This window comes from Psammomys obesus, unplaced genomic scaffold, assembly GCF_907164565.1.
Source record: "Psammomys obesus unplaced genomic scaffold, mPsaObe1.curated_primary_1811, whole genome shotgun sequence".
In the NCBI taxonomy this organism is placed as follows: domain Eukaryota; kingdom Metazoa; phylum Chordata; class Mammalia; order Rodentia; family Muridae; genus Psammomys; species Psammomys obesus.
Genome location: NW_026596101.1, coordinates 21,238,933 through 21,249,521, shown reverse-complemented (window position 1 = coordinate 21,249,521; position 10,589 = coordinate 21,238,933). Strand labels below are relative to the sequence as shown.

At 41.0% G+C, this 10,589-nt stretch overlaps 1 non-coding gene across 1 annotated transcript; it reads left to right on the top strand.

Annotated features, from left to right (window-relative positions):
• The first annotated feature begins 9,924 nt into the window (after positions 1-9,924).
• On the top strand, positions 9,925-10,055 carry LOC129692324 (small nucleolar RNA SNORA17). The gene has a single exon (XR_008722678.1). It is a non-coding gene; the product is annotated as a small nucleolar RNA SNORA17 (small nucleolar RNA).
• Positions 10,056-10,589: the final 534 nt, after the last annotated feature.

The window sequence follows — 10,589 nt, the reverse complement described above, 5'->3', positions numbered from 1 at the left end:
GCTATTAGTACAGGCATTTCTCATAATCAGCAGCCTCCTCCTGATCATTAGGTTGATAAAATATTTTCCAATTATGAACCTTAAATGGAACCTTTTGACTGCTTAGAAGCAAATTGCTAGTTAGCTAAAAACCCTTTTAGTAAATGTATTAGTGAGTTCCATTTATGTATGCAGGCATTCTAAGTTGTTTTAGGGAGCATTGTTTATTAACAACCACAGGCCATTAGAAACATAATGCTGTCAATGCATCTCCCTTCACTGAGACATCGACCTATATTCTCTTTGTGCCCTGTGTATGCCATGTAATTCATTCTTGCTCAAAACACTGCTATTTGGCGTATTTTATCCTTAGATCAATAAAACTCAGTATTTGCTCTGATGACTCACTCAACTACCAAACAGCACATGGTACATTGCCTTGTGACAGACTGTCCTTAGACAGTGACATTTTACCCGCTTTGTCTCACAGTTTGGGGGCACGTAAGTGTCACCGAACCACACCAGAACACCACTTCCCTGTCAAAACTGAGTAGAGCTTTCGAGCCATCATACGCATGATCTATACAACCAAGAAGAGGAAAGATTTTTAATATTTGTTCAAACGTCATCTGCTCTCAGCCTTCCCTCAATTTCTCAAGATAATGCCTACTGGAACACCACTATATTATATGCTTTACTTTAGTCTAAACAAGATAACAGAGGAGATAGGACAACTTTTCTTTTTTACCCCAACACTGAGGGACAGTCGTCCATGGATACGAAGTAGAAGTTGATATAATAAAAATACTTTAAATTGTAGGGTTTATGTTTTATTTTGGTGGTTTTGTTTTGTTTTTGTAGTTCATGGTCAAGTGATTGGTCAAGTAGCTTTACAGACCAACTTAAGACACCTTCAGACTTTACATACTCTGAGATAACAACTTTTTTTTTTATGTCTCCATACAGTTTCTTTGTATTTTTCCCCTCACTTAGTGTGGAATTTTTGTAAACAATATAGAAAATATGTGAGAAATGCCAGAAAAAAATATAACTTTCTCTGAAAATCCTGGGACACAAATAAGTCTTATTAAAGAAATATTCTAAAATATAATGTTTTGTTTTCTTGTTAGAGTTCTTGCTGTTACCCAAGAGAAGAAATTAAAATAGTCTGTAACTCTCTCTCTAAGGTAACACTATCACATATTTGATGGCCATTGTCTTAGTTAGGGTTTTTATTGCTGTGGTAAAAACAGCATGATGACCAAAAGAAACTTGGGGAGGAAAGGGTTTATTTAGCTTACACATCCTGGGTCATAGTCTGTTGAGGGGAGCCAAGGCAGGAACTCAAGGCAGAAGCCTAGAGGTAGGAACTGAAGCAGAGGCCGTGGCAGAATGATGCTTACTGCCTTGTCCTCCATGACTTGCTCAGTCTGTTTTCTCATACAATTCAGGACCACCAGCCCAGAGTTGGCACCACCCAGAGGGGCATCCCCCAGTCCCCATCCATCACTAATCAATAAAATACTTGACAGCCTTATCCACAGGCCAGTCTTATAAAGGCATGTTTTCAGTGGATACATACTCCTTTAGATCCGGGCTTTCCAAAGAAGCAGAGGTCTTCACGGCACTGCACCAGTGAAACACACCTTCGGGATTTTTGTGGTGAAAGTCAGTAACCTAGTCTATAGAAGAAGAATTCTGGTGGTACATATTAACATTATATCTCAAAGAACATTTTCGCCATTGGTTTATAAAAAAAAATAAAGACAAGGAATAGTAACCCTCTGGGCTTACTCTTCAATTATTAATTTGCTCTTTGAGCCAATGTTTGGTAAAGAGTGTGATTAAATATGAGGAAGCTAGCAGAAACAGCATGTTTACACACACATGACACATAAAAAGCCCATAGTTCACCGTGAACTTCAACCACACTGGATTATTCATATATGTGATGAACTCCAGTGACATGCCACTTACACTTCCCTACGGGACACGGGCTTTTGCAGCCAGCCAGCAACCCTGCACAGAATCACTGATACACAACTAGGATTTCACATACCTGGGGCTACAGGAACTGTCACATTTATTTTACGAAGTGCTGTTTGACAGGTTCTGATAACATCAAAAGCCACTTAAATCTTTACATGAGAGAACATCAAATAGAAGAGATCATTTTTCGTGCAAAACATTTTTTTCCCCTACAGAACCTCTGTGGATAACTCTACTTCAAACCTTGCCATGGTCTGACGACGATTTCTACTTCAAACTGTATCTGTGCTCACCAAAACCCTGACACTGCCTCCTGAGCCAACTTGTTCTTCCATGGTGACCCCGCCTTAACATCCTGCCTTACTTCCTTATACAGATCAAGCACCGCATTCCACTTTTTCCTTGTTTTTTTCTCCTTTTAACAAGGTTATTTTTAAATTTAATTTTTTCTTTTTTAATATACAGTTACATAAGTCCATTATTAAAGCAAATAATATGTTTAGAGCATATCCCCCAAAGCCCATTACCCTCCCTCTTTTCATCCCTTCTGTTTCCTATTTTGAATTTAATTTTTAAATTAATGTATAAAATAATGATCATATGCATTAGCAGGATATCCTATTGTTTGATAGGTGCATATTTCTGCAATCAGCATACGCACATACACACACACACACATTCCAGTTTCCCTTTTTCCTATTTTCTCCTGAGTCTCTCATATTCACCTCCGCTCTTCTCCAGATCCACACAACCACCCCCCCAGCCTCCCCTTCAGAAAAGAACTGGCCTCCCAGGGACATCAGCCAAACATTGCACAAGCTACAACAAGCTACAAGACCAGACACGTACCATCACATCAAGGCTGAATGAGGCAACCTAGTAGGAGAAATAGGGTCCTCTAAGCAGGCAAATGAGTCAGTGACAAAGTCCCACAAGAGCACCAAACTTTTACTCAGCCGTAACATATATGCAGAGGACCTAGGTCAGACCCCTACAGGCTCCCTGGTCTCTGCAAGCCTTCATGAGTCCTGCTCAGTTGATTCTCTGGGCCATATTTGTGGTGTCCCTGAAGCCTCTGGTTCCTCTGATCCTTCCTCTCCCTCCTCCGTAGGACTCCCGAGCTCTGTCCACCATTGGTATTCAGCATGTATTCCTGTCAGCTGCTGGATAGAGTCTCTCTGGTCTTTTTGATGACATTTCTGCTAGCTCTGGTCCCAGAATGCTCTGTAAGCATGACAAACTGTAGGTGGAAGATTTTGTGGTTTAATTGGTGTTACAGTCTCTCCACTTGAGGCCTTGCCTGGTTACAGAAGATGGCCATTTCAGGCCCTGTGTCACCCATTACTAGAAGTCTTTGTTAGAGTTACTCTCATGGATTCTGTGGAGTTTCCACTGCACTGTGTTTTCACATCACCCCCAAATGGTCCCTAATTCGTGTTTCTCTCAGTATTTTCTCCTTTCCCACCTGATCATTCTTGTTTCCAACCCCAGCCTACCTGTGAAATCTATTCTATTTCCCCTCCTCAGGGAGAACCATTTGTCGTCCATGTCTTCATCATCCCGTTCCCTTGTTCTTCCTGCCCCCTCCTCCCCAAGCCCTCCTTGTTACTTAGCCTCTCAGGATCTGTGGACTGTAGCATGGTTGTCTTTTACTTTGCAGATAATATCCATTTATAAGTGAGTATATATCATATTTGCCTTTCTGGATCTGGGTTACCTCACTCAGGATGATTTTTGTTTTCCAGTTCCATCCATTTGCTTGCCAATTTCCTGATATCATTGTTTTTAACAGCTGGGTAATACTTCATTTACAGCTGGATTTTATGAAGACATTTCCTCAATTGGGGTTCTCTCCTTCCAGATGATTCTAGCTTGTGTCAGGTTGATAGAAAACTATCCAGAATGATGCTCGGATAGTAACATAGGCAAATGGCTGTGAAGCTCTGTACAATGCTCCTTTATCCTTACCCTTAAACATAGAGAACACGCATAAATACTGTGTCAAGAAATCAGGGACAGCACCCCAAAGAAGATAAAATCCGAGTTATAACATGAAGTACATGAGAAGCAAAGATGTTCTGGGCAGAAGGAATGACATTTGCAGAAGCTCTCCTGCTGGGCACGAGGAAGAAAAGCAAAGATATAAAAATCCTCTTTAAACACATGGGGTGTGTGCACAGGGAAGAAGCAGAGGGTGGCACGACTTCCCGTGGTATGAGAACCAGTATGAGCAAGCAGGAGAAGGGGAACTCAAAAGTATTGAATCTGAAGAGCTCTCTTTCACATGGAACAGCCTGGACACAGTTATCGCAAAAGCAGATTCTTACATGTATTACGTTCTAAGTAAGCACTGTTCCAAGGGGTTACAGTTTGAGTCACCTATTCTATTTTTTTTTTTTATTTACTTAAGTATTTTTAAATGTATGAGTGTTCTGTCCACATGCAGGCATGCACGCCAGAAGAGGGCATCAGATCCCATCATAGATGGTTGTGAGCCACCATGTGGGTGCTGGGAGTTGAACTCAGGACCCCTGGAAGGGCAGCCAGTGCTCTTAACCATCTCTTTACTCCAAGTCACCTATTCTAAATGCTCGAGACCTGATGGCTTTCAAGTTTTTGGAATGTTTGCACAATGAGATACCTGGGGTGAGGCCTCAAGTTTTAACATGAAATTCATGTACATTTCAAAGACATAAATATGGCTGAATTTAACTTCACACTATTTTCACAGCAGTGTGCCTGTGTTTTTAACTGTGACCTACCATATGATGTCAAGTACTCAATTTTTCACATGTGACTTTGATCAGTGCTGAAAAAGTTTTGTACTTTAGGATGTTTTGGACTTGGGATTTTGGTATTATGGATCGCTCAAAGGCAGAATGTATCTCTGGGAATGTGTCAGGGGAAAGCTGGCAGGGCATGAGGGGATATGTTATGACTATGCTGACTGGAACAATCCTCTCCATAGTAGACTCCCTTTATGGACACTTCACTTTGCTTTTGTGATTATTCTTTGTGAATAAATACATGTGCATTTATATATCCAATTATGTGTTATGTGTAAATATGATTACATAAGTATGCATGTTTATAAATATGTATGCATTTAATCTTTATGATAGCATTCTAATAAGAATAATAAGAACTCAAGGCATAGTGATATTAGGTAACATATTCAAAGTGCCACAGTCAGTAATTGTCGGCCCTGTAGTTTGGCTGCAGTATCTGTGTTCTTATTCCTCTCTATGGTGCATTTCTGCCACTGAAAGACTATGAATAAAGACTGGCTGACACTTCCCTGAAAGGCTTCAAATGGGCTTTCTGCATTGAGTACTGCTGAGCTATGTCACTGTTAATGCTAATTTCTCTTGTAAATACATGTCTTGGTTACTTTTCTATTGCTGTGATCAAACCTCATGACCAAAAGCATCTTGAGAGGAAAGGGTTTATTTCGGCTCACACTTCTAGGCGACGATCTACCCCTGAGAAAAGTCAGGGCAGGAACTCTATGCAGGGACTGATGCAGAGGCTATGGAGAAACTCTGTTCACAGGTTCCTCTTCATGGCACACTCAGCCTGCTTTCTTTCACTATCTAGGACTTCCCAGGATTAGCACTCTGCCCACCCCACCCCCACCCCCCAATGAGCTGGACCCATTAACATCATTCATTAATCAAGAAAATGTCCCACAGGCTTGCCATGGGATAATCTAGTGGGAAAATTTTCTCAATTGTGTTTCCCTCTTTTAAAATGACTCTAGCTTCTGTCATGTTGACAAAAATCAAACAAACAAAAAACAAAACAAAAACAAACAACGACAACCAAACAAAAATACCAAAACAAGATAAAACCTAACGAGGACAATTGATGCTTTGTCAACGTGACACACAAATATATCAGTATTAAACTACAACCTTTCCTTTTTTGGTGTTTACATCAAATTTTCAAACGTTTTTAATTGAAATAGAATCGCATCAACTTTTCTTCTCCCTTTCTTCCCTCCAACCACTACCAGCTACCGTTCCTTGAACCCCTTCATGCTCAGTCATCCTCCATTTGATAACTTCTTTTTCTTGACTATATTGGTATATACATGCATGTGTATGTTGTCCATGTGTCTGCACAAACACACATGTGTGTAACCTGCTGATTCCTTTTCTTTGGTGGTATGTATATGATTTCAGGGATGTCTGCTTTGCACTGGACAACCAATAAGGGGGCTCATCTCTGAGAGGGTCTAACTGGCTCCCCCTGCAATCATTAGTTGACTATAGGTCTTTGTCTAGAGAAAGATTTCCTCTTCCATGTCAATATGTCCATTGGCATTGTCACTATTTTGATTTTGTTTAGCAACCATTTCTGGGAGGTACTGTTTCACAACAGACTTCCTTGCACTGTGACTCTTCTGATATTTTTAACCTCACCTTCTGTGAGGTTCTCTGAGCCATAGATGATTCCATTCGGGCTGGGTTTCCCAGGATGTGCTGATCTCTGCATGTGTCCAGTTAGGTTTTTCTGTGATGGTCTCCATTTGCTATAAAGACAGAATTCTTTGATGAGGGGATGGTAGCTAAGCTTAACCGTGGTATAAGGGTAAGATTTAGAATGCAGGAAGGAATTACGCTGCTCTAGTAAAATGGCGGTAGTAGATTGTATTCTAAGTCCACGACATTACTAGTTCCAGGAGGCTGGCTAGATTTCCAGTACCAGGGATGATTTCCCTGCTTTTGAGTGGGCAATTAGACAGTATCCAATTAAACAGTTGTTAGTTGCCATTGACATGTGAGTACCACTTACTGCACCTTTATGCATATCTTGCCATGTTGGTAATTGTCACGGTTCAAAGGTGTTGCAGCTGAGCAGTACTGTTAATTACTTCTCTCCCTTGGCAGTTGGTATAGTATTTTCTAAAAATATGGAAGCAAGATCACAGGGAAAAGGCTTTAAGATCAAACCCAGCTTATATCGTACAAGTCCTATGTCTTAAGTGTGCAGTGTTTTCAGTGGTAGAGGCCCACTCTTAACCCCTGAGAAACAACCAATGGCTAAATCTAAAATCTATATTGTTTTGGGAGTCACTTGTGTTACCCTGAAGAATCATTTGAAAGGATATTTCCCCTGCCAAGTACTTGGGTTTTTGTTGTCTATAGCCTTTATGGGGAGATGTCAATCCAAGTAACTTAACTTTAATATATATATCTCATATATACAAATTATATATAAAATCATAATATGTTGTTTTAAAACAATATATAAGGCTGCTACAAACATGGTTGAGCAAATGTCCTTATTGTGTACTTGAGAATCTTTTGGATATATGGCTAGGAGTGGTATAGCTGGATCTTGAGGAAGCGCTATTCCTAGTTGTCTGAGAAAGCGCCAGATTGCTTTCCAGAGTGGTTGTACAAGTTTACATTCCCACCAGCAGTAGAGGAGGGTTCCCCTTTCTCCACAACCTCTCCAGCATGTGTTGTCTCTTGAGTTTTTGATCTTAGCCATTCTGATGGGTGTAAGGTGAAATCTTAGGGTCATTTTGATTTGCATTTCCCTGATGGCTAATGAGGTTGAGCATTTCTTTAAGTGTTTCTCTGCCACTCGATATTCCTCTGCAGAGAATTCTGTGTTTAACTCTGTACCCCATTTTTTAATTGGATTACTTGATTTTTTGCTGTTTAACTTCATTAGTTCTTTATATATACTGGATATTAGCCCTCTGTCAGATATAGGGTTGGTGAAGATCCTTTCCCAATCTGTAGGCTGTTGTTTTGTTCTGAGGACAGTGTCCTTTTCTTTACAGAAGCTTTTCCGTTTCATGAGGTCCCATTTATTTATTGTTGCTCTTAGAGCCTGTGCTGTTGGTGTTCTGTTCAGGAAGTTGTCTCCTGTGCCAATGAGTTCACCGGTATTCCCCACTTTTTCTTCTAAGCAGTTTAGTGTGTCTGATTTTATGTTGAGGTCTTTGATCCACTTGGACTTTAGTTTTGTGCAGGGTGACAAGTATGGATCTATTTGCATTTTTCTACATGTAGACTTTCAGTTAGACCAGCACCATTTGTTGAAGATGACAGCCCAGATGCCCCTCAGTGGAGGAATGGATGCACAAATTGTGGTATATCTACACAATGGAATATTACTCAGCAATAAAAAACAAGGAAATCATGAAATTTGCAGGTTAATGGTGGGATCTGGAAAAGATCATCCTGAGTGAGCTATCCCAGAAGCAGAAAGATGCACACGGTATATACTCACTTATATAGACATATAATATAGGATAAACCTACTAAAATCTGTACACCTAAAGAAACTAATCAAGAGGGAGGACTCTTGCTAAAATGCTCAATTCCTATCCAGAAAGACAAAGAGGCTGGACATCAGAAGAAGGAGAAAAGAGGGAACAAGTCAGGAGCCTGACACAGAGGACCTCTGAAAAGTTCTGCCCTACAGACTATCAATGTAGATGCGAGACTTATGGGCAACCTTTGGGCAGAGTGCAGGGAATCTTATGAAACACCTGGAGGGGTCAGGAGCTCCACAAGGAGAGCAACAGAACCAAAAAATCTGAGCACAGGGGTCTTTTCTGAGACTGCTCTTCCAACCAAGGACTATGCATGGAGATAACCTAAGACCCCTGCACAGATGTAGCCCATGGCAGTTCAGTATCCAAGTGGGTTCCATTGTAATAGGAACAGGGACTGCCTCTGACATGAACTGATTGGCCTGCTCTTTAATTACCTCCCCCTGAGGGGGAAGCAGCATTACCAGGCCACAGAAGAAGACAACACAGCCACTCCTGATGAGACCTAATTGACTAGGATCAGAAGGAAGGAAAAGAAGTCCTCCTCCATCAGTGAACTTGGGGAGAGGCATGCATGCAGAGGGTGGAGGAAGGGAGGGAATGGGACGGGAGGAGGGAGAGAACCACAGGGGGATACAAAGTGAATAAAGTGTAATTAATAAAGAAAAAAAGAAAAATAAACAATATACACATATATGTATACACACACACACACACACACACACACACACACACACACATATATATGATGATTGATTTTACTAGGAGACTCAGGAGCCAGATGCTGGGGTGAAAACTTGATAGCTCAGAGAGGCTAAGAAAGTACCCAGCTGATCTTCCTACTCAGCTGATAACCTAGAAAGAAAAAGTCTTCCTACTCAGCTCACATCTTCAAAGGAAAAAGCCAAAGCCCTTTCTTCTTCTCCATGCTGTCTTAAATACCCTTCTCTCAATGTCTCTTTTTTCTGTTTACTCCTGTCAGCTGGTTTCTTGCTCTGCCTCTTGATTTAGGGTTGACTTTATTTAGCTCTTGGATTAAAGGTGTGTGCTAGGGCTGAGCCAAAACCATAAGTACTTGTTTATGTGTGTGTTACGGCTGAGCTACACAAAACAAGAAACAGGATTTTACAGTTCACAATCTTGGGGTTCACAATGGGATCAAATATCTTGCAATATATATATACATATATATATATATGTATATATATTACACACATATATATATCCTGCAATATATATATATATATATTACACATATATATGTATATTACACACACATATATATAAAATATCAACATATACTTAAATGACATTATATATAAAAGATTCCCAAAGTTCTACCATGAAACTTCTGGAAATAATAAAAAATTCAACAAAATGGCAAGTTACAAAATCAGCTTACAAAAATCAGTGACCCTTTTATATATCACCAAAAAACATACTGACAAAGAGATCATGAGAACCTTCTCACAATAGCACCAGCGACAATAAAATATCTTGAAGTAAACCTAACCAAGAAAGTGAAAGACTTCTACAATGAATTTCAAATCTCTGAAGAAACAGACTGATAAGTACACTTGTGTGTATATTTGTGTGTGGGACCCTGCAGGCCTTCTGGATGTCAGGGCAATGGTCCATGAAGAGACGAGAATGAAACTCAACCTGCTCCTAGAGCATTGCAGGTGTGGCTGCTGTGTCAGAGGTGTGTCAGTAAGTATCAGAGAGGAGAGAGGCTATGTTTATGCTCAGGGCTCTGACCTATGAACATCTGGATGATTAGTAGTCTAACATTCTCTGAAAAAAATCGTGCCTGAGACAACCACCAGACTGGCGCTATGGGGCCTGGACAGGGAGCTAGCATGAGATGATCACCAGTCTGGTGCCACGCAGGCCTGGGAGAGCAGCCCATGCCAGAGATGACCCCTGGCATAATGCATGACTTGGGCATACCACTTCTGAGATGAGCCCAGACACTATGGTTGGCAGGAGAGCTGGCCCCAGGGTCATGTGAGTAGAAGAACTGGCTGTGTCCATCACTGGCTGCAACACTCCAGAAAGCAGGCCCTTTCCTGGCCATCAGGATAGAGCTGACCCTTGTTGCCAGGGTTGTGGATGAACCTGCCCCAAGGGCATTTGAGTGTGAAAGCCAGTGGGATGACCAGCTCATTTACATCTCAGGCCCAGATCTAGGGCTTTGAATTAGCCCAGCCCAACATCTACCCCTTTGATGAACTTCTGGAATGTATGAAGGGGCCAGTCTTACAGATATAAAACTACAGAATCTCCATGACACAGGGCAACAACAGGATATCCAAGAAGAGTCCCA